Below are 26,479 nucleotides of genomic sequence, written 5' to 3'. Positions count from 1 at the left end.
AACCTCTGAAGAGACAACTAACACAACACCTATACCCCTATTAGACTATTTTACAGGAACTTCTTTTCCACAGCTCATAAAACGGAGGAAAGGGTCCTGAAAGATATTGTTAATAGAAACGTTATCCCTACAGACAAAAATCAGAGGATACAACTGACGATTTACTATAAAACCAGAAAAACGGCCAGCCTACTCATGAGAAACTCTCCAGACACAAAACAGAACGCTTTAAAAGAGACTAACGTCGTCTATGCCTTCAAATGCCCACTTGGGGACTGTAAGCTCCAAAAAACCCAGTAAATAGGCAAGACAACAACATCTCTTTCTAGGCGTTTAACGATGCATAAGCAACAGGGCTCCATTATGGAACATATAATCTCTTCCCATAACCAAACCATCGCCAGAGAAATCCTAGTAAACAACACAGAAATCATTGATAGATACAGCGATAGCAGGCGGCTTGACGTTTGCGAGGCACTACACATCAAGAAGTCAACACCAGCAATCAACAGCCAATTATTGCACAACTATATTCTACCCACCTCAAGACTCCGCTCCAATATAGAAGTATCAAGAAATATGGACCAATAGGCTTTCTACAAACACTTCTATTCAATACCCATTGTTTCTGTTCTGTCTTGTGTTGATACTTTTAATACCCTATTAATATCCCCTCTTGTTCTGTCTTGTGTTAATGCCACATCACCCCTCCCACCTCACTCAAATGTAGATATAAAATCAGAGATACGTAAGTTCTAATCAGTTGTGTATTTGTGAAGTCTTTGAAAATGTAATAAGTTTTACGAAACGCGCCCGTGTCGCGTCAGACTAGAAATAAAAATGAATTTTGGAGAAGTGATTTTTGATTTACCTCCATCAGTGAAGCGTAATGTACGAAAGATTGAGAAAATTCGTGTTAGAATTATTAATCTTACTTTTTCGGTCATATTTAATAATATATGTCTACAGGAAAGACTGCTACCAAAATATACTAATATATATATATATATATATATATATATATATATATATATATATATATATATATATATATATATATATATATATATATATATATATATATATATATATATATATATATATATATATATATATATATACATATATGGCACAACTCTCCTAAACACGAGAGTGAAGTATACAACTTTAGAACAAAGTGAAGTGTATACTTCACTCTCGTGTTTAGGAGAGTTGTGCCTTAAGCATAGACACAGTGTTCTCCCATATTAACAGGGACTTGATGAAAAAAACGTAAAAATGACCCCTCACTTGCTCTAGTGCTCTTGGGAGGTGGTTGATCTTTGGAGTGTATAAATACTCCGAAATTACCATCTCTTTTAAGGGTCTGAGCAGGTGGTCGAGTGGGTTAAGGCGTACCTGTTATGCCAGTTGCTGGAAGGCTTCTGTGCTTTCCCACCAGTCTCCTGGTGGGAAAGTGTTCTAAAGTTATATACATATATAAATAAACTATTTTTAAAAATTTTGATGGAAATATACATTCCTTTTGACTGGTGTATTGACCAATTAATAAAACACAGATAAACCAACTTTAGCAATATAATGTGCTATCGAAAGATGTTCAATTGAACATTCATCAAATGAAAACAATTAACATTAAAAGCATTCTAGCCTTTAACAATTAATGGGGCATTTTTCCGGATGAGTTCCTCTTTTCAGAATTCAAAAATTATTTTAAATTAGCACATTTTAAAAATAAAAGACTTGAAAAAAAATAACATTTTACATCTAGCTATAATGTTCAAATTATCACTATAATACACATCTGACGTATATTTCATGATTCTTTTTTTAATATTTAATGTAATATTGTCTACCATATTTTTGGTTGAGGTGAGGACAGGGGGTCGTAGGTAGCGGGTAGGGGGGGGGGGTAGGGGAGAGGGGGGTCCAGTCAGGGAGGGAGGCATTGACCCCTGGGGGAGGGGACCTTTGACCTGGTGGGGGGGGGGAGAGGCCGGCCTCACTGACTAAGATGTATTACCATTACCTAAGGGTAAAAATGAAATATAATGTTCAGATGACACTAGCACCCAAGTATCTCACGGTACAGGCAGCACAGGGTACAGGCATCACACGGTACAGGCATCACACGGTACAGGCATCACACGGTACAGGCATCACAGGGTACAGGCAGCACACGGTACAGGCATCACACGGTACAGGCATCACACGGTACAGGCACCACACGGTACAGGCATCACGGTACATGCAGCACACGGTACAGGCATCACACGGTACAGGCACCCCACGGTACAGGCACCACACGGTACAGGCAGCACAGGGTACAGGCACCACACGGTACAGGCAGCACACGGTAGAGGCATCACACGGTACAGGCACCACCCGGTACAGGCATCACAGGGTATAGGCACCACACGGTACAGGCATCACAGGGTACAGGCACCTCGTTAAAACACTGTACCCTTTAACACAACACAACACGTAAACATTACTTGTGTAAATACAGCCAATCCAAACAATCTCAGACAGACCGAACAACCACAGCCAATCCAAACACACACAGCCAATCCAAATACACACAGTCAGTTCAAACACACACACCCAATCCAAACAAACAGCCAATCCAAATAACCACAGCCAATCCAAACACACACACAGCTAATCCAAAAAACACAGATTATCCAAACACACACACAGGTAATCCAAACATACAACTAATTCAATCACACACAGCTTATCTAAAACACCACAGCCAATCCAAACACACACACAGTCAATCCAAACACACACAGCCAATCCAAACACACACAGTCAATGCAAACAATCACAGCCAATCCAAACACACACAGTCAATGCAAACAATCACAGCCAATCCAAACACACACACACACACACACACAGCCAATCCAAACAACCACAGCCAATCCAAACACACACACACAGCTAATCCAAACAACCACAGCCAATCTAAACAACCACAGCCAATCCAAACACACACACACACAATCCAAACACACACACACACAATCCAAACACACACACACACACATAATCGAAATCCACACACACACACACACACACACACACACACACACACACACATAATCGAAATCACACACACACACACACACACACACACACACACACACACACACACACACACACACACACACACACACACACACACACACACACACACAGTCTGGGAGGCAGCTAAGCGTGCTGCCGGGGACGGGAAATACCACAAAGACTGGATCACAACAGAGGCTGGACGCGCTCCAGCTGCCGGAACACGCGCACAATGGCCCGAAGATAAACTATTCCGTATGTATAAATGGCAACTGAGGCTTATCTGAGGTTATCTCTCCGTCTGTCGGGCAAGTTCCCGGTTATCTGAGCGGTGCGCCGGCCCCTCCGGACCTTGGCGGGGTGGTCTAATTCGCTCGGGAGGCTATTCAGGTTAGGTGCGATTTGTTGTAAAGCGGATTCTTGCAGACTATATATGCTTTGTCCTGGTAACTGTTCCCTTGACCACGGGACGTCTGAAGCCTTACGGACTCGACCTTAAAGTCTTACGTACGGGACATCTAAAGCCTTACGTACAGGGCTCACTTCTATTTTCTGGAAAAAAAGATACATTTTAGCGAATGTCACCTCTCAACAAAAAGTTATAAATTCTTTTCTGACGTGAGATATTTGACTTCCAAGCCACACACACCAGCTCTACAATACCCTCATTCGCCCTAGACCGAGTGTTGCTCATATCTCTAATGAGCTCATCCTCCAGGAGAAAGTTACCTCGTCTCAGCTCATCTCGCATCGTTCTTAAGACTGTACCGTGACATAAAAAAGTTCTCTCTCTCTCTCTCTCTCTCTCTCTCTCTCTCTCTCTCTCTCTCTCTCTCTCTCTCTCTCTCTCTCTCTCTCTCTCTCTCTCTCTCTCTCTCTCTCTCTCTCTCTCTCTCTCTCTCTCTCTCTCTCTCTACCCTCCACTTCCTCTCTTGACTTACTCTTCCATCACAACATCCTGCCTCTCAGTCCTTCAAACCATCACCTCATTTTAGGCAACCTGTTCTCATATTCCCATCACTCGCCAAGTCTCAAATTATTCTCATTTCCTCATTGTCTCATTTTTTCCTCCAGCGTCTCTCATTCCCACATTACCTCACTCTCTCGCTCCACCTGAACATCGCCGAATGACTAATATTTAAAAAAAGACGAAATCTAAATGCAATTACTATCCTGTTAGCCTGACACCTGCGACAGGCAACACCCGTGACAGGCAACACCTGTGACAGGCAACACCCGTGACAAGCAACACCCGTGACAGGCAACACCCGTGACAAGCAACACCCGTGACAGGCAACACCCGTGACAAGCAACACCCGTGACAGGCAACACCCGTGACAAGCAACACCCGTGACAAGCAACACCCGTGACAGGCAACACCCGTGACAGACAACACCCGTGACAGGCAACACCCGTGACAAGCAACACCCGTGACAGGCAACACCCGTGACAGGCAACACCCGTGACAGGCAACACCCGTGACAAGCAACACCCGTGACAGACAACACCCGTGACAGGCAACACCCGTGACAAGCAACACCCGTGACAAGCAACACCCGTGACAAGCAACACCCGTGACAGTCAACACCCGTGACAGGCAACACCCGTGACAAGCAACACCCGTGACAAGCAACACCCGTGACAAGCAACACCCGTGACAGGCAACACCCGTGACAAGCAACACCCGTGACAGGCAACACCCGTGACAAGCAACACCCGTGACAGGCAACACCTGTGACAGGCAACATTAGTCATCACCCGTGACAGGCAACACCTGTGACAGGCAACATTAGTCAACACCTGTGACAGGCAACACCTGTGACAGGCAACATTAGTCAACACCTGTGACAGGCAACACCTGTGACAGGCAACATTAGTCAACACCTGTGACAGGCAACATTAGTCAACACCTGTGACAGGCAACACCTGTGACAGGCAACATTAGTCAACACCTGTGACAGGAAACATTAGTCAACACCTGTGACAGGCAACATTAGTCAACACCTGTGACAGGAAACATTAGTCAACACCTGTGACAGGCAACATTAGTCAACACCTGTGACAGGCAACATTAGTCAACACCTGTGACAGGAAACATTAGTCAACACCTGTGACAGGAAACATTAGTCAACACCTGTGACAGGCAACATTAGTCAACACCTGTGACAGGAAACATTAGTCAACACCTGTGACAGGCAACATTAGTCAACACCTGTGACAGGCAACATTAGTCAACACCTGTGACAGGCAACATTAGTCAACACCTGTGACAGGCAACATTAGTCAACACCTGTGACAGGCAACGTTAGGCAAATGCACTATCGGCAACAATGTTATTAATCGCAGAAAGATTACAAATTGATCTATAATGATCATACATTTATGAACAAAAGATCCTATTAGTTCGTTGAAAACTCTTCTGAAGTTTTAAGAAATTAGTAAGTAAGAAATTAGGATTCGAACCTCAGACCAGGTCTAGCTAACAAAGCCACACGAATCTTTTGACACACGAGCTTGTAAAAGGTTCCTTAATATAACAAAAATCATCCTGGGTTGGAAATGAATTACAAACATTGATTCAGAACTGGGTTATCGAATCACGCACGAATGGAGGTAACTCATTACCAAGATAATATAGAAGCGAGGCACTGAATCACTCTGGACTGCAGACAAATTGTAATCGTGGATTCATAAATGGGGTCACGGATAGGAAACAGGCAGCAGTTGTTGAAATGTGAAATATTGGAGTAGCTGACAGTAACAAGCGGAGTTCCTCAAGGACCAGCACAATACAAAAATGATCTAGAAACAAAGCAATTACTAACAATGTAAACGGAAATTATGATGCATAATTGGTTACCAAATTATATATTTCGGTACGTGAAGAGGAACTTAATTAACAACAGCGCAGTTGATAATATGAAGTCATTTGCTGTGTTCTTCAACATGGTCACCAGGCCAGGCCTGGTCACCAGGTCACCAGGCCAGGCCTGGTCACCAGGTCACCAGGCCACTCCTCTTAAACAATATAAACAAAATGCTTGGACAACAGCTCGCCGTTTCCTCGGAGGAGTGACCAGCGCCTCCTCAATCAATTAAGTAATTACCAAGATGCCCAAAGATATATCTAAATACGATTATAAAAAGCTAATGAAATGCTGGGTTCCATAGATTTTACCTGTCATTATAGAGACCAGTAAGTACTTTGATTTGGCACATTGTTACAGGTTCGGGAAAATAAGCTCAGGGAACCCTTTGCTTCTGGAGAAAATGTGCACTTAAATTCCCGACGAAATTGGGGATCACGCTCATTGGGTAAACTAGATACGCAACAGCAGCCAATTCCAGCATCTTAGTGTTTCAATTTAGGAATGTAGGAAATGTCTGCCGTAGCGTGGGAACGCTTCTTACCTCTGAGGAACTCTTAACTTTGGACAGTAGCAGGGTAAAATGAATTTTGCCATACATATGTACAAATATACATGTTATACATACGTATGGAAGACTATGGCGAGTGTCAAAATATGTTATCATAAAACAAGAATGAAATTTTACCGTTACTGCCAGTCATAAGTGTGAGCACTCCGTCTAGGTTCGTCTTACAACCAACAAAAGTGTGAAAACGAGAATAATATAATTAATTTTTTAAATCAACTTATACATTGCTAAAATGTACGGGGCGGTATTATTGTGTACATCAGATCACTGTCTATATATTCACTAAATAAATATTATGTGTGTAAAGTTTAGAAAGGGAATATAAACACCAATATTATCAACCTCAACCTTTTAACTTACATACCGGCGAATAATATATATAATAAAGTTGACTATAGGCAAGAGGATCTTTAATGCTATATTTACTGTGATCACATTGTGAATAATTAAATCTAGTAAAGTAACAATATTTGTATTAAACTCGTTACGTGATCTAATTCCAAAGACTAAAGACCGTAAGGAAAACAAAGGAATTAAATAACCTACAGAGTGCGTATTGGTGTATACAAGGTATCTCCAATTCATCCACCCGAACTCATTCATATGTACAATATGTCTAACCTACGCTTGAAACAATCAAGGTATCCCTCGTCTATCTTCCAACCTGGTATTTTCTTCCACAATCAACAACCTTATTTCCACGCCAGTATTTACCCAGGTCTTTCCTAAATCTAAACTTACCCAATTTATATCCAATAATTTCGAGTTCTATTTTGTTATGACAAGTGTCCCGTCACCATGGAGGACCTGAGGACGGAGAGCTCGACATCTCAACAACTCTCTCATCAGCTTACAGTTAATTAAGTTACCAGTGCAAAATGCAGTCTTGCCAATTACTAACATTGCTTATCTTGCTGAAGATCAACTTGTCAGAATTGTGTGGTGTTAGGCGCGCGTACCGGGACAAAAGCAAATGATTGCTCAATGGCTGATACGCCCAGAACAATTGAATTGTTTGAGGCAGCAATTGAGACATTTTCACGGGGACACGCTCCTCCCAGGTCCCCCCACGGGGACACGCTCCCCCCGGGTCTCCCCACGGGGACACGCTCCCCACCCGGGTCTCCCCACGGGGACACGCTCCGCCCGGGTCTCCCCACGGGGACACGCTCCCCCCGGGTCTCCCCATGGGGACACGCTCCCCCCGGGTCTCCCCACGGGGACACGCTCCCCCCGGGTCTCCCCACGGTGACACGCTCCCCCGGGTCTCCCCACGGGGACACGCTCCCCCCCCCGGGTCTCCCCACGGGGACACGCTCCCCCCCCGGGTCTCCCCACGGGGACACGCTCCCCACCCGGGTCTCCCCACGGGGACACGCTCCCCCCGGGTCTCCCCACGGGGACACGCTCCCCCCGGGTCTCCCCACGGGAACACGCTCCCCCGGGTCTCCCCACGGGGACACACTCCCCACGGGTCTCCCCACGGGGGACACGCTCCCCCCCAGGTCTCCCCCAAGGGGATACACTCCCCAGGTCATAAGTGGTCTGGTCCCAAGCTCCAGCTAGGAAGAATTGGACAGATTAATCCTCTTAGCTTGATGTTAACAGCTCTCTACTCTCACACTATATTGCTCCCTCCAGCACCCACAGCTTAGAACACCTCAGCTGTACTGTCTAGCATGACCATACTCCTTAACACACCCACACACACCACACACACACACACACCCACACACACCACACACACACACACACACACACACACACACACACCACACACACACACACACACACACACACACACACACGCACACACACACACACACACACACACACACACACACACACACACACACACACACACACACACATATACACAGAAGAGTTAGGGGGGACATGATCACCACATTCAAGATCCTCAAGGGAATCGACAGGGTTGATAAAGATAGGCTATTTAACACAAGGGGCACACACACTAGGGGACACAGATGGAAACTGAGTGCCCAAATGAGCCACAGAGATATAAGAAAGAACTTTTTTAATGTCAGAGTGGTTGACAAATGGAATGCATTAGGAAGTGATGTGGTGGAGGCTGACTCCATACACAGTTTCAAGTGTAGATATGATAGAGCCAATAGGCTCAGGAACCTGTACACCTGTTGATTGACGGTTGAGAGGCGGGACCAAAGAGCCAGAGTTCAATCCCCGCAAGCACAACTTGGTGAGTACAACTAGGTGAGTACACACACACACACACACACACGCACACACGCACACACACACACCACACACACACACAAGAGTGACAGACAAGAGGCACTGAACTACAGGCCAGTGTCCATAACTTGTATACCATGCAAGGTGATGGAGAAGATCGTGAGAAAAACCTTGTAACACATCTGGAGAGAGGTGACAAATCGCCAACATGGTTTCTGTGGGGAATTGACCTGTGAGATTTAAATTTATTTAATTTATCTGAATTTATATAGAATTTATATTTTACGTTAATTTATAATTTTCAATAATTATAGTTAATTTTAATACCACCTATTAATGGTAAAATTAGCTGATGCCATTCTCAGCGCCGCAACATCAGACAAGGAGAAAGCCCGCCTCAGAGCAGTGACTGCCCCCCATGCAGAAGACTTCCTCGTGGCAGTACCCATGTCAGCAATGGGCCAGCGTCGTGATCCAGAATCCCTTCGTGTAGCAGTGGCCCTATGAGTTGGTGCCCCAATTCACACTGAATACAAGTGTATTTTCAACAGGGTGGAAGCAGTCCAATATTTACTGCATGGGTTACACCGCGGAAGAACAAAGGGCTGGCATGCACGTTGACACAACGAGGTCAATGACATCAAGACGAGCCTTGTCTCGGCTAAGTGCCCAGCGGAGAGAGACTCTTGCATCCTAGGAGACCAAAACCCGGATGACCCCGCACTTTGCCCTGATGGCACCCTCTATCAGGGCACCCAGTATCCACCCTGGCTGATACCTATAAACACTTCGGGGCAGATCAAGCAGGTAGGGCGGCCAACCATAGATAAATAGCAAAATCAGTCAAATACAGCCGACTGGAATGTCAATGCACCTTTGTTCCCATAGCGTCTTAGATGAATGGCCCCTGGGGTAAGAGTTCCTTGGGATTTCTCAAGGAAATAGGTTCTAGGCTCATTGACGTCACCAGAGACCCAAGGGCTGCCAGCTTTTTGTTTCAGCGCCTCAGTGTGGCGATCCAGAGAGGGAAACGCCTGCTGCGTCCTCGGTTCCTGTCCGGATGCGGAGGAGCTTCAAGAGATTCATAACATTTAAGCACTCTTTGTATCAACCAATGTACATCTTGTAACCTTAATATATATATATATATATATATATATATATATATATATATATATATATATATATATATATATATATATATATATATATATACGAATGAAAACTCACACCCCAGAAGTGACTCGAACCCATACTCCCAGGAGCAACGCAACTGGTAACTACAGGGCGCCTTAATCCACTTGACCATCACGCTATGAAATGTAAAATGCTATGCCCAAGATTACCATCCGAGTTGCCGTCGGGGAAGTGGCTCAAATAGCCTCGGCTATCACTTCCTTTTGACGGCCGTGATGGTCAAGTGGATTAAGGCGCCCTGTAGTTACCAGTTGCGTTGCTCCTGGGAGTATGGGTTCGAGTCACTTCTGGGGTGTAAGTTTTCATTCGCATATAGTCCTGGGGACCATTCAGGCTTGTTCGCATTTGTGTTCCTCACGTGTGCCCCAAAGAATGAGGTGATTTGGTGAAATGCTATGCCCAAGATTACCATCTGAGTTGCCGTCGGGGAAGTGGCTCAAATAGCCTCGGCTATCACTTCCTTTTGACGGCCGTGATGGTCAAGTGGATTAAGGCTTATAGTGGATTCAAGTGGAATCAATTGGAATCAAGTGGATTCTTATATATATAAACGATCTGCCTAATGTCTCTAATATTCTCAAACCTATATTGTTTGCTGACGATACTACCCTTATCTACTCAAACCTCAACCCACATACACTAAATAATGTTGTGAATAATGAATTAAAAAAAGTCCACTTATGGATGTCAACGAACAAACTAACATTAAACATCGAAAAGACTTACTACATCTTATTTGGAAGCAAATCATCAAATGCAATTCAGCTACAGATAGACAACATTAACATCAGTAATAAAAATGATGGCAAGTTTCTTGGCCTATTCCTAGACAAGAGACTCAACTTCAGCACCCACATTCAACACATAACTAAGAAAGTCTCTAAGACAGTTGGTATACTCTCCAAAATCAGATATTATGTTCCTAACTCTGCTCTCCTCTCACTATATTATGCACTAATCTACCCCTATCTTAATTATGGTATCTGTGCATGGGGGTCTACCACTGCAAACCACCTTAAGCCCATCATCACACAGCAAAAATCTGCTATCAGAATAATAACTAACTCTGCTTTCAGACAACACTCAGCTCCCTTGTTTAAATCTCTAAACTTGCTAAATATTAACTCCCTCCACACATTCTCTTGTGTCAACTACATTTACAAAACCCTGTTCTTAAATGCAAACCATGCTCTGAAACTCTCCCTGGACAGATGTAATAGGACCCATTATCACCACACCAGAAATAAATATCTCTTTGATATCCCCAGGGTCAAACTTAATCTGTGTAAACACTCTATGCAAATTAAGGGACCTAGTCTATGGAACTCACTCCCTAGTGAATTGAAAAACTGTAAAACTTTTGCCTTATTTAAAAGCAAAACCAAAAAGTACCTAACTTCATCTATTTAGTTTCCTACACTGAGCTTTAAATTTGCTCTGTACCTAGTGGTACCCAATCTCCTAATTTTTATGTAATATCAAACAACCTTATCATTGTGTTCATTGCTGTCTTCTTTTATGTGCTAGCCATATGCTGTATTGTGACTACCAATTTTTGTCAACTACCATTCAAGCTGTCATTGCAATCAATCTTATATTGTTTCTGCTGTATTGTGCCTACCAATTTGTTGTCAACTACCATTTTAAGCTGTCATTGCAATCAATCATAGCTACCTATGTGCTTTAATATACTGTACCTATAATTTTCTCTCATCTTTTTTTTTTTCATTCCATGTAATCTGTTATCATTTTTTTGTCTATAAATTTTGCAAGTATTTACCTCCTTAAAATTTTCTTAGATTAAGGACCTGCCCGAAACGCTGCGCGTGCTAGTGGCTTTACAAGACTGTAATTACCATAATTGTATCCTCACAAAGGCGCCCTGTAGTTACCAGTTGCGTTGCTCCTGGGAGTATGGGTTCGAGTCACTTCTGGGGTGTGAGTTTTCATTCGCATATAGTCCTGGGGACCATTCAGGCTTGTTCGCATTTGTGTTCCTCACGTGTGCCCCAAAGAATTAGGTGATTTGGTGAAATGCTATGCCCAAGATTACCATCCGAGTTGCCGTCGGGGTAGTGGCTCAAATAGCCTCGGCTATCACTTCCTTTTGATGGCCGTGATGGTCAAGTGGATTAAGGCGCCCTGTAGTTACCAGTTGCGTTGCTCCTGGGAGTATGGGTTCGAGTCACTTCTGGGGTGTGAGTTTTCATTCGCATATATATATATATATATATATATATATATATATATATATATATATATATATATATATATATATATATATATATATATATTAGTATATTTTGGTAACAGTCTTTCTTGTAAACATTTGTTGTTGAATATGACCGAAAAGGTAAGATTAATAATTCTACACGAATTTTCTCAATATTTCTTATCTTTCTTTTCACTGTCGATGGTAATTGAAAAATCAATTCTCCAAAATTCATTATTATTTCTAGTCTGACTCCTGAACGCGTTTCGTAATAACTTATTTAATTTTCAAAGACTTTAGTTTGATACACAACTGTAACCTGCAAACACGCAAAATACGTAAATACTTATACTCGCATTTGGGTGAGGTGATATGGTACAAAAGTTTTGGGTGAGGTGATTGACATCTACAATGATAGAACACAAACCAATGGGTATAAAAACATAAGAAAGGAAGTAACTGCAGAAGGCCTATTGGCCCATGATGGTTCCTCTTGATGCTTCGATATTGGTTCGGAATCTTGAAGTGGATAGAATATAGTTGTGCATTAATTGGCTGTTGATTGCAGGTGTTGACTTTTTTATGTGTAGTGCCTCGCTGATGTCGAGCCTTCTGCTATCGCTGTATCTATCGATGATTTCTGTATTGTTTGTTAAGATTTCTCTGGTGATGGTCTGGTTGTGGGAAGAGATTATATGTTCCTGGATGGAGCCCTGTTGTTTATGCATTGTTAATCGCCTGGAAAGAGGCGTTGTTGTCTTGCCTATCTACTGAGTTCTTTGGGGCTTACAGTCCCCAAATGGACATTTTAAGGCATAGACGATGTTGGTTTCCTTCAAGGCGTTCTGCTTGGTGTCTGGAGAGTTTTTCATGAGTAGGTTGGCCGTTTTTTTGGTTTTATAGTAAATCGTCAATTGTATCTTCTGATTTTTGTCTGTAGGGATAACGTTCCTATCAACAATATCTTTCAGGACCTTTTCCTCCGTTTTATCAGCCGTCGAAAAGAAGTTACTGTAAAACAGTCTAATAGGGGGGTTCAGGTGTTGCATGGCGTTTCACCTTTCTTTTTATGACGTCTTCAACATAACCGTTAGAGAAGCCATTGTTGACTAGGACCTGCCTTACCCTACAGAGTTCTTCATCGACTTGCTTCCATCCTGAGCTGTGGCTGAGAGCACGGTCGACGTAAGTGTTGACAGCACTACTCTTGTACCTGTCTGGGCATCACTATTGGCATTGAGGCACATTCCTATGTTTGCTTCCTTGGTGTAGACTGCAGTGTGGAAGCCTCCGTTCCTTTCCTTGACTGTTACATCTAGAAAGGGCAGCTTTCCATTATTCTCCATCTCGTAAGTGAAACTTAACACAGAATTCTGACCGAATGCATTCATCAGCTGCTGCAGACGTCTGACTTCAGGTACCTGCATAAAAATGTTGTCAACATACCTGCAGTATACCTGGATTACACTGTGATCAATCATTCCCAAGGGTGCTTCCAACTTAACTTCCCTTGTATCCCACTCGTTTAGGGTAAATATCAGATCAAGCATAGCTGGTTCATCTTGCCTTCTCATTCTTGTCGGTCCTTTGATGTGTTGACTTAGAAAGTTTCTTGTTGCCATGTCCAGCAGCTTAGCTCTCCATGTATGTGGTCCTCCATGCGGGTCTCTGTTCTCCCAATCTTTCTTCCCGTGGTTGAAGTCTACCGTGATTAGTAGTCCAGATCCATTCCTGCTAGTGAGAGAAGCTGCTCTTTCTATTATGTTAATAGTGGCCATGTTGTTTCTATCATATTCCTGCCTGCGTCTTCTGTCATTTGGTGATGGGTTATATATGACTACGACTATAATTTTTTGTCCTCCAGTTGCTATTGTACCTGTTATGTAGTCACTGAAATCTTCACAGCCCCCGAATAACCATCTACTCAAAACCCCAGCCTGTTCTCACCAGCAGGGCTACACCACCACCTCATCTTCCTTCTCTTTCCTCGCAACATAGTAGTCCTGTAGAAACACTGCATTTGCCATGGTTTTCGTTAGCTATGTTTCTGTGAGTGCAATTGTGTCTGGGTTTTCTTCAAGTACCCATTCTCTAAGTTCGTTTGTTTTATTTGTAATCCCATCTATGATATTGTACATGTTACGGTATCGACACCTTCATTGGAGAATGGAATGGCGATTTTAGCACCATCTATGGGTCGGCACTCCAGTTCTCCTGGTATTGGACGCTATGCGGACAATGCCATCTGTTGGTGATGGCGTGGCAGCGGCAAATGGCTGCAGTTTCCTGCCTTAGTTAGAAAGAGAGGTCGTTGTGGATGACCTCTGGTGGGTGGTGTGTCACGATCAGCGCCATCTAGGTTGTGGCTACAAGTCACAATATCAACTCCCCGGTGAACGATTGCTACCTCATGGTTCCCCTAGTGTACTGTCCATCTAATTAATGACGTTTTATGTCCGCAGAGGTAACAAGTGGAGGCGGTTGTACTGAGGAAGGCAGCTTACCTTGGGCAGTCCACGAACCCTTAGCTTGTTCCTGTAAGAAAACTAAGTAAGCCACCGTCGATCCAAGCAGTGTGTGTTAGCTGCTGATATACGCAGTGTTGGGGAAGATCGGCATACCCGGGATTGGCAACTAAGGATTACTGAGGACAGTGATGTGCCTATTGGGAAGTGCAGCAAGCTGCTAGAGGCTTCTGCCAGGGTATTTGCTGCCTCTGTATGAGTTAGTTTGGGACCCCTGTCAGCGTGTTGCTGAAGCCCTCTGCCAGTCAGTAGCTGGAGAGAGGTGGGGTGTAGGCACATCGGGATACTGTGTGGGTGGACTGGCCCATGTAGAAGGTGAACTCGCCAGTGTTTACCAATATGAAAGGACAAGGTACTGCGACTGTGGAAGCACTGGAGTTGATGAACACTGGTAACGTATCAGTGAAAGAGACGCTATTGTAAACAAGTGTAAATATACTTTAATATTAATATAACTAGTGGTGAAGGGAATCGCATATTGTTTATCCCCCCCCCCCCCCTCTCCCCTTATTCTTTATTGAGCTATACAGCCAGTTCTTGAAAGCTTACTACCGACTTGGGGTTGGATACAGAAAAACGGTTATAACATCAAGAACCCAGTTACTGGCCCATAGTGGCCGTAACAGTACATAGCCTTAAAACTCACTTTCTTCTGTCCCTTCTCATGTCCCCTTCTTGGTGAGCGTTCTGCTGATGGGGGAAGCTGTTCCATGGGTGTGAGGATTTGTGGGGTGGATAACGGGGGTCTCAGAGGATACTGAAGTGAGGGGTGACAGGGAGGATACGGGATGAAAGGGGAGGGAGGAAAGTGAGGGGAAGCAGGGTGGGAATGGGGTGAGGGGAGAGGGAGAGTTGGCCGAGCATTTGAGTGGGGGCAGGGAGGGTTCTGTGTGTGTGTGTGTGTGTGTGTGTGTGTGTGTGTGTGTGTGTGTGTGTGTGTGTGTGTGAGTATATATATGTGTGTGTGTGTGTGAGTATATATGTGTGTGTGTGTGTGTGTTTGAATTTTTAGCATTTGTGTCTGCAGAATCAAGTTATTAGCTCTTGGACCCCGCCTTTCTAAACAATCTATTTTTCCTATTATATCTACTACATATATTTCTCTAACACACTCGCGGGTGCTAACATCCAAAGGAAGCATCCCGTAGCAGCTGCCTAACTACCAGGTACCTATTTACTGCTAGGTGAACAGTCGCACCAGGGTAAAAGAAAATGCCCATTTGTCTTTCTCGGCCGGGGATCGAACCCGTCCTTAGGACTACGAATCCCGAGAGCTGTCTACTCAGCTGTATTCATCTAGTTGTGCTTACAGGGGTTGAGCTCTGCTCTTTCGGCCCGCCTCTCAACTGTCAATAAACTGGTTACTACCACTTTTTTTCCTTCACACCACACATACACACACACCTCAGGAAGCAGCCCATGACAGCTGACTAACTCCCAGGTACCTATTTACTGCTAGGTAACAGGGGCATAGGGTGAAAGAAACTCTGCCCATAGTTTCTCCACGGCGCCCGGGATCGAACCCAGAACCACAGGATCACGTGTCCAGCGTGCTGTCGGCTCGGCCGGCCGGCTCCCTACCTGTGTGTGTGTGTGTGTGTGTGTGTGTGTGTGTGTGTGTGTGTGTGTGTGTGTGTGTGTGTGTGTGTGTGTGTGTGTGCGCGCGTGTGTTACCTGTGTGTTTTCACAAGTACCCGTGTTTATGCACGCACGTGTGCGCTTGCCTAATTGCGTTACTGTTGACTCGTAGGTGCGTTCCGTAAAGAGCAAAATATTGTAATATTCTTGCTAAGAGTTTGCATAATGTCCTGAAGTTAGGAAAAGTTGTGCCAGTAACTTGGTATGTAATAATGATGATAACGAGGCTCGCATTCGTTGCCTGTCATACGCCTGAGGAATAACGCACACCTGCTCACCTAAAAAGACTTCGTGTGTTAATTATTTGGCGACACCTGATGCGTTAAACAATGGAGCGTTGTCGCCAGCCGCCTGGTCGGCCTTGTTTAGGTCAGTCTGCCATGACCTGCGTCTGCTCCACCTAAGGTGCATCTAGCTGTAGGCGGGAGTGCACATGGGGGCAGTGGTCATGGGGGCAGTGCACATGGGGGCAGTGGTCATGGGGGCAGTGCACATGGGGCAGTGAACATGGGGGCAGTGAACATGGGGACAGTGAACATGGAGACAGTGAACATGGGGGCAGTGGACATGGGAGTAGTGCACATGGGGGCAGTGAACATGGGGCAGTGAACATGAGGGCAGTGAACATGGGGCAGTGAACATGGGGGCAATGAACATGGGGGCAGTGAACATGGGAGTAGTGAACATGGGAGTAGTGAACATGGGGGCAGTGAACATGGGGGGCAGTGAACATGGGGCAGTGAACATGAGGGCAGTGAACATGGGGGGAGTGAACATGGGGCAGTGCACATGGGGGCAGTGCACATGGGAACAGTGAACATAGGGGCAGTGCACATGGGGGAGTGAACATGGGGGCAGTGCACATGGGAACAGTGAACATGAGGGCAGTGCACATGGGGGCAGTGAACATGAGGGCAGTGAACATGAGGTCAGTGAACATGGGGCAGTGAACATGGGGCAGTGAACATGGGGGCAGTGAACATGGGGCAGTGAACATGGGGCAGTGAACATGGGGCAGTGAACATGAGGGCAGTGAACATGGGGCAGTGAACATGGGAACAGTGAACATGGGGCAGTGAACATGGGGCAGTGAACATGGGGCAGTGAACATGGGGGCAGTGAACATGGGGGCAGTGAACATGGGGCAGTGAACATGGGGGCAGTGAACATGGGGGAGTGCACATGGGAACAGTGCACATGGGAACAGTGCACATGGGAACAGTGCACATGGGAACAGTGCACATGGGAACAGTGAACATGGGAACAGTGCAAGACATGTTGTCAGGCATGTCATGGCGTGACAGTTGCAGGGTCACGGCTGCAGGTTCGCTCGCTGGGAACATCAGTAATTTGAACTACAAAAGTTTTGTATCCCATTTTGTTTTTCTGTGAACCTGAACCCAACACATGAAAGGTTGTGAGGCTGGTGAGTCTGGCTGTGTGGCTGATCCAGCCCGTCCTCCTAAGGTTCCCCAACGTCAAGAAACTGTCGTACTAAAATGACCTTAACCTAACCTACCAGAGGACAAAAAACAGGACAGTTGCAGGGTTGCCGTGACAAGTGTGTCGGGTGCGAGACGGGTGTGTTACCACTGCGCTATGAAGACTCCCCACGTATCGAAGGATACAGCCCGAACGTAATACACAAGAGATCGCTTGATTGTTTCAAGCGTAGGTTACACATCTGTGTGAGTTTGGGCGGGTAGACATAACAGCTGCCGTGTGTGGGTCACTAGGCCGTCTACGAATTTCTTGACGAGTCTCATTATATAAACCTCAAGTTTGGCAACTGTGTTGAACCTTTTCAGTGATTAGATTCTAGCATTGAAAAATCGGCTTATAAGAACATCATTAAAATACTTGGAAAATTAATCTATTAACAATTTATGAAAAAAAATTAATTTCAATATAAAGAAGCTTTTCGTCAGAGCAAATATTGAAAGCTCTATATATATTTAGGTTTCAATGTTAAATAGTTAGACAAAATTTTAAATAATTTAATCACAAGCCTCTCAATGTTACTTGATTTTAAACATACGTGAATTGACCACCGGTATTAGTAATTAACTAGTAAGAATGTTTATATATGAGGCGGAAGTTATTCTGATAACCCATTGAGTGCATCACTGCTAAACATTGGGAATATCCCCCCCCCCCACACAGGAACTGGCACACTTCAGCCTATACACAAAAATATCGTAGCGACTGTCGCAATACAAAGCTGTAAACACCATTGTCGCCCACACAAAACATGGCCGCTGCCGGGATGGAAGAACATCGATCTGAATCGATATATACACAACGTTACCAGTAAGGAAAGTCACTTGAGCTAACTGGAGGATGACACTAAACAGCAGCAGTTGATGCGCGTGTGTGTGTGGGTGTATAATTGTGTGTGTGTGTGAGTGTATAGTGTGTGTGTGTGTGTGTGTGTGTGTGTGTGTGTGTGTGTGTGTGTGTGTGTTGGTGTATGGTGTGTTCAAGAGCAACTAGGGTGAAGCCTCAGTGGCTGTGATCATTCCGGAAATTGGTTGTGTCGTCAATTTGCCACACGACTGAGAGGCAAATTGTTCCCTCGCACCTCTGCCCCTAGGACCCTCCTCCTCCCTGACTCCACCCCCAACCCGACCCCTACATCCAGACTTTGCCTCAGGACGGGTCGTGTGGACGGGTCGTGTGGACGGGTCGTGTGGACGGGCCGTTTCGAGGAATGATGAAGGCTGTTTTGACAGGTCGTTTTTGCATGCGGTGGACAAAAAAAAAATGGTTTAGTAGTAGGCATCCATCAGTCTCAGGAGACTATGAAGTTGCGCTCTGGCTGTCAGTCTGGAGTGGCCTCTCCAGGGCGCAAAGCCAGGGTAGGTTGATACGGAGGAGAAGCTGTTACCCAAGCAGCAGGTCCCCCCTCCCCCGTGCCACTCTCCACGGCGCCGAAAGTCTCCAAAGGCAAGGCAAACGCCAATACGATTGGTTCCAGCGCCGCCGCAGGAACTGTGAGCTCCGGAGTTGACCTCGAAGTTGGTGAAAGGGACTCCAAACCCGGAGACCGCCATGGTCGGGGCCGGAGAAGAACCACCCCATCAAGGGCAAGAACGACCCCAGCCTCCTGAAGCAGAGCCTGGGGGGCCGCACGAGCCCCAGGAGGTGGACGTCCCGGTCCCGCACCTACGGGTTCCTGACAGTGATCGTCACAGTCGTCTTTCACCCGAGGCCGACCTCCTTCACGACCCAGCAGAAGGAAGAGTGATAATTATTAAATACAACAATTATAATAATTATTTTAATAGTAATATAAATAATTGGTTTAATAAACGGTCAATCAACATAATTTCAGGACGTGGGGCGGGGCACGTGAGGACGTGGGGCGGAGGAGACGTGTAGGGCAGGCAGGCAGGCAGGCAGGGAGGGAGGGAGGGAGGCGAGGCTCCAGGAGTGACAGTTGTAGAGTCCTTGGGGACCACTTACCACCAGACTATTGGAGCCAGAACCCCTGTGAGGGGCCTGTGGCTCCCTCGGCAGGCAGGCGGGCGGTACTAAGACTGCGACATTAGAAATATCCACATGCTTAAGAAAGGAGACGCATGAAGGATAATAGAGGTTAGAAGACAGGAGACAGAAAACATTGCGCAGTTAGTATTTGCGAGGATTATTTAGTCTGGACCGTAGCATCAACCGGCTCTTGTGATACCCAACGGGTAGATGTTTGGCTTCAACCTGATGACTTGCGATGTTCTGACATATCTGTCAGGTTCAACATTTATATCCACACGTCAACTCTCATTTCTTCTTTATCCACACTTAACGCGAACTCAATTTAAAGTTGTTATATCACGGTTGATGGCACAGGCGAAGCCCCAAGATTTTTTGTTTTGTTTTGTTTATGACCACATTTTGGTACATGTACATTTGTGCAGCTGCCTCAGACTGTATGAAGGGGAGTAGAGAGAGTGTCAAGAACTAGCTGCATGATGAGTCCCATCACACAGGATGATTAGTCATAGAGAGGCATGTGATGCCTGCTCAAGCACTAGGATACCGGCGCTTGAGTGCCGAAAGTTGCCGGGTCGAAGCTTCACTATTCTGCTACTAGGAAGACGGGAGCTAGACTCTTCTTGCAAGAAATCTTTCGACGTCTTCTCCCAATGCTTTAGTTGTCTCTTAAAGACGTCAGTGCTCGCTATAGACATCGTTTACAGTTGTTCTTTCACCGATACTTAGAGAAAACTGCCATATTAAAGTTTCATTTCCTCCCTTCACGTTTTTTTCAGTTACCTTTTTTTTCCGAAAAGAACGAAATTTTTTCGTTCTTAATTTTGGTAATTATGATCTTCACTTGCTAATATATATATCTCCATCCTTTACTTCTCGTATATCAGGCATGGTTCAGTTCTCTTATGCTGCACACTCAATGCCTCTCTTTTGCACTTGGTATTTAGATAAGATTATGCAAAGTAAAACGCATTTTTTGGCCAAGAACATCAAAACCTAATCGGATAACCAGTTGTATTAAACCAAGACTTGTTCCTCAGTGGTGTGTGAGCTGCGAGGCGCCATACCTGTGCTGGAACCCTCGTCGCTAGTCTCTCAGTATCAAGTTCTACCAACGTGTTCCACCTTCTCTAACGGAACAGCAGATATTCCAGCTCTTGAGTAACTTTAGCTCTATAAAAGTCTCCTTTGCTTTTTGTCTAGAATAGTACCCTCACATCTGGGCAGCTTCTCTAATACCCTTTACTGCTCGAAGCTTTTCTTCTATCAAATTATCAATACAGGTCAGAGGGAGTTTTGTGTAAACAATTCATGTAAGCTCCCGTTTGTGCTCGAGTCGAAGACTTGCGGTCGCCACGCTGTATTCTTGTGTCCGTTCTGCTACTTTCATGGTTCCTGGCGTTCCCTGGTGTTCCCTGGTGCTCCCTAGTGTTCCCTGGTGTTCCCTGTGTTCCGAAGGAGTGGGGTTGTGTATCCATTTTCACGCGTGCTCCTGTCATGTCCTCTCTCAACCTTTTATCGTTTACGATTTATGTGCAGAGCTTTGTCGACACACTGTCGATTTTCCCTTCAGAAATTGAATTTTTTTCGAGTCGGTATATTGGACCCTACAATAACCTATACATAAGAAGATACGTGAAAATATACTTGACAGGAGAGAGTGAAGAAGCAAGAGACAGGAAAGAGTTGAGAAGAAGATGGGAGACAGTAAGCAAGACAAAGGCAGGATGGGAAGCAGAGGACAAGGGAAGGTAGAAGAGCAGGAGGCAGGAAAGAGGCAGCTCTGAGTAAACGAGAGGCAGCAGGAGAGCAAAAGACCGACAGGGAGGGGAGGGAGGCATTGTGACGGTGGAGCTGCGAAAGGAAAGGAGGAGGGCGAATGAGAGGGAGGGAGGGAGGGTGGAATGGAAGAAGAGGCGTATGGAAGGTAGGAAGAAGCGGTAGGAACGGCAGCAGGTACCAACGAGAGAGAGAGCAGGAGCCACAGAGGTGACCATTGCACGAACGTATGGTCGTGCAATACACGTATTCCGCTCACGAAGTGTGCCCGTGGCGCCAGAGGACGGTGTTTAGCCTGGGGGACGCCACTCTGGTATCAGGGAAATTGTTTCCAATATGGCCGCCAAGATGGCCGCCAGGCTCAATTCCACTAGTATCGGGAAATACCACATATTTCGGGAAAGGCCGCTTCTTGCTGAACGTTGTAAGGGACCAACATTCTCCAAAACACTTCTTTACATTGTAATGACACATTTAATAGGGTTTACCTGATATTATTTGCTATTATTCAACACACATTGCGTTTTAATCCCCAGTTACCACGTTTGTGTCGATTGTGTAATACTTTAAATCTGAGATTCCAGTTAAAAACAGGAGGAGTACAACTAACACCAGCTGCCACGAAGAGGAAAAATCACCAAGACTGTGCATCATTTGTGCAATATATGACAGCGGGAAGAAAGTATACGAGGCTGATAATAGCTGATAAAAATTAATTGAACCCTCTGAGACTTGATGATTCCCATCTACACCCAATACTATAAAAAGGAGAATTTGGTTTATCATCTAGACTGCTATACAAAATATTGTTGAAAAGCAATAGAGACCAACAAAAAACCACAGTGGAGAACATTTTAACTGATCAAAGTGTCGACGTTGAACACATGGAGGAGAGAAAGCACTGCGCCAGGTAGAAACGTGGAGGTGAAGTGTGTGTTGTATGTGGCAACAGAAAGTACAAAGGTGATTTTAAGACTTAAGAATTAGTGAAAAGGAAAGAGTTGTACAATTCTTGCTTGCAACACAGTACTTTTAAGATTTTTTTCCAAGACAGGTATTTTTGATGACGTGAAGATGTGTATTTGCTGCTGATATCTTGTAACAGTTGAAAAGCGTAATATAGGTACGCTGAGAGAATTCTATCAACATTAAGGCCTCAAGAATCCTCAATACTCTCCCTCTATACATAAGGAGGCATAACTGGACCCACCTCTCACGGTGTTAAAAAAAAGAGAGCTTGATAAACACCATGAATATATGCCTGATTAACGGGGCTGTGATTCATACGCCAGGCTGGCTACAGCTGCGTCAAACAGCCTGGTTGACCATATAGCCCGGACTCTGACCAGGAAACCTATTCAGAGACCGGGCCGTGGAATCGTCGCCTCCCGAAAGCAACACCAGGTAACCACAAGCCATGTACGAATAATTACCTTTTAAAATACTTTAATAATTATAAAAAAATTTAAATACCTTCCAAAATTACCACAATTAAAACACTTCAAAAATTATCTGATTAACCGTTTTGTGAAAAGTTCAGTTTAAGAGTTTGTCTAAGCTTCTTTATGAATTTTGAAATGTCAGCTTGAGAGCACTCTTGAATATATAAATGAAAACTTCTGATTCATCTTCTGATTCTGAATTAGCTTCAGCTTCTGATAAAAGCTTCTGGTATATATTTTGGAGAGGATATATAATATTTACAAATCCAAGCGAGCGCTTAAAATCTCAGCTGGTATTTTCTAGAAATACCAGTGAACACTGAACACCAGTGTAACACTGAACAACAGTGTAACACTGAACACCAGTGTAACACTGAACACCAGTGTAACACTGAACACCAGTGTAACACTGAACACCAGTGTAACACTGAACACCAGTGTAACACTGAGCACCAGTGTAACACTGAACACCAGTGTAACACTGAACACCAGTGTAACACTGAACACCAGTGTAACACTGAGCACCAGTGTAACACTGAACAACAGTGTAACACTGAACAACAGTGTAACACTGAACAACAGTGTAACACTGAACACCAGTGTAACACTGAACACCAGTGTAACACTGAACACCAGTGTAACACTGAACACCAGTGTAACACTGAACAACAGTGTAACACTGAACAACAGTGTAACACTGAACAACAGTGTAACACTGAACACCAGTGTAACACTGAACACCAGTGTAACACTGAACACCAGTGTAACACTGAACACCAGTGTAACACTGAACAACAGTGTAACACTGAACACCAGTGTAACACTGAACAACAGTGTAACACTGAACAACAGTGTAACACTGAACAACAGTGTAACACTGAACAACAGTGTAACACTGAACAACAGTGTAACACTGAACACCAGTGTAACACTGTTACAAATAATCTGAACACCAAACAGCTTAAAAGAACACAGCAACGACCAAATAAGCTTAACAGCGCTGGTTTCCAACTTTATGATAATTTATGCAATAAAATGTAACATAGACCTGCATTATGGAGGAACAGAATGGATAATAAAGTCTGTGATGAAGTCTTAAAAAAACTGCTTAATCCTTTGACGAGAAAAGAGGGAGTTAAGGGGAAAAGCTGAACACTTAAGTCTTTATCACTTGTCTTTATGTAGCGATAGTAAAGGATCTCAAGGATAATTGAGATTCCAAGCGATTAGGATCATTCCATTGATACCTTTAACCTCTGAGGTAACAAGTACATCTCCCTATTTAATAAATGATAGAGCACTGCATAAAATAGGAACAAATCTGAAATGGTCCAAGAGACGGACAGAGGATTGACACGTGGATTAAAACAAGTCTGTCACCCCTACATCCACCAACCTGTCCTCTTGAACACAAAATCGTAGCGACTCGTAAAATTGACGTGATGTCCCGTTTTCTATTAGCAGGTCCATGGTTAGGTTGGATTCAGGTAATTTAGTACATCACTTTATTGCTGTTGTGAACGCTCGGGAGGACGGGCTGCCGTGCCTGTACTATAGCTGCTGCTGCTGCCAGTTCTATGAAACCCTTTGAAGAGTTTGCTTTAAATGACTTTAAATGGCATCATATCACTGTCAACGGCTGCAGAAAGATTTGATTTAGTCTTGGACATTTATCAAAAACAGTATCAATCTGGAGAAGGGATCTTTGTTTCCATATTATTTTATGACTGCCAAGTAGTATGATAACCTTTTCCTAAACAGGTTGATGTTTCACGGCCATAATCCCAAAATAAAACTTTTAGAACTTCTTTCCAAGCCATCTTCTACAACAGTATGTGTCACGAACACCAGTGTTTGTGAGAGGGTAGGAGGGAGGAAGAAGCACTTAGAAATACGAGAGAACCAAGTACCAGAAGTACCAGCGGTACCAGAGGAACCAGAGGTACCAGAGGAACCAGAGGTACCAGAAGTAGCAGAGATACCAGAGGTACCAGAGGCACAGAGGTCCCAGAAGTACCAAAGTACCAGAGTACCAGAGTTTAGATCTACCTCTGAAGATGCTGAAGGAAACCTATTCTTTAATATAAATCCCGCTGTTCAAACGACACGTCTCGAATGTCTATTAAGAGCATCATGCGAGACGGATGTGTGTCCGCGCAAGAGACTGGTGTTACTGCCTTGTTGTAGTCACGAAGAAGGATAGGTGAAGAGGAGGAGGAAGGAAATGAATGGCAAAGGAAGGCTACTGACAATAGAAAGAATACAACCAAAGAGAGAGAACGAAGGAAGAGCGGCAGGGGGGGGGGTAGGGGGTAAGGGAGTGAATGTGGAAATGAGAATAACAAGTGGAAGAAACAGAAGGGGAGAAAAGGCAAATAAGTAATGAGGGCGAATGAAAGGGAGATGGAATGGATGGATAAGGAATAAGGGGAGGAGAGGAGGAGGGGGAAAAGATGGATAAGGAATGAGTGGAGAGAGCTGGTGGGAGAGGGGAAACATGTGTCGTGTTTACCATCTATCAGCTGATTTCCCGAGGTGCGTCTCCTTGATTATGAGGAGAGTAGCGGGATGCTGCATCTCCCCGGGGCTAAATGAAATGTGAAGCTGCATTGTGCAAAGTAATTTGAGGAGCAATTCAACCCCCTACTGACACGCACAACCACACGCACAACCACACGCACGCACACACACACACACACACACACACACACACACACACACACACACACACACACACACACACACACACACACACACACACACACACACACACACCTGTTGGTGGCTGCCACCTGAGGTTTCTGAGTGTTCTGGCGTAGTTATGCTTGTAGGGTCGAACATCTGCTCTGAAGCTTCGCCTTTCGACAATCGGTAATTCAAATAATCTACTCGTTTCATTCGTTTTTCTTATCCTCTGTACATTTACAATTGTGCATCGAATTGGCTTCGCCAACAACTTCCTGATCAAGTCCGTTCCACATATTTACGACTTTTAAGACTGAACAAGTTCTTCCGGCCATCTGATGCATCTGTGTTTCTAGTTTCGAATTATATTCTCTCTTTCATTAATTTGAACAATGCTTCTTTATTTTTGCAAGTTCCCCTTAGTAGTTTGTCCGTCTGGCCAATTCCTTCCTTCCTCCAGTGCACCGAGCTCCAGCTCCCCCAAGTTTTGTTTCTAGCTCAGGAACGACCCTTGTTGCTTATTTTTGTAACTTTTTCTAGTTTTCGTTTGTTCTTCTTTAGGAAGAACAAAGAAGGGGGGGACTCCATGACTCCATGCTTGGGCATTATAATCAATAATGGGTCTGACAAAGGATGTATTCAACGCTCGGAAGAGATCCTTGTCCAAGTTGCTGAAGGATAACCGGACGATTGCCAGTATGGCGTCTGCGGCCCTCGTTGTCCTGGTGGTACGTCTCCAGTTATGTCCACTCCTAAGTCTCTCCTTGAGAAGTTGGAAGGTGACT

This window comes from Procambarus clarkii, chromosome 10 (assembly GCF_040958095.1).
Source record: "Procambarus clarkii isolate CNS0578487 chromosome 10, FALCON_Pclarkii_2.0, whole genome shotgun sequence".
NCBI lineage: Eukaryota > Metazoa > Arthropoda > Malacostraca > Decapoda > Cambaridae > Procambarus > Procambarus clarkii.
The sequence above is the reverse complement of the archived record's forward strand: the minus strand, read 5'-3'. Positions refer to the sequence as shown.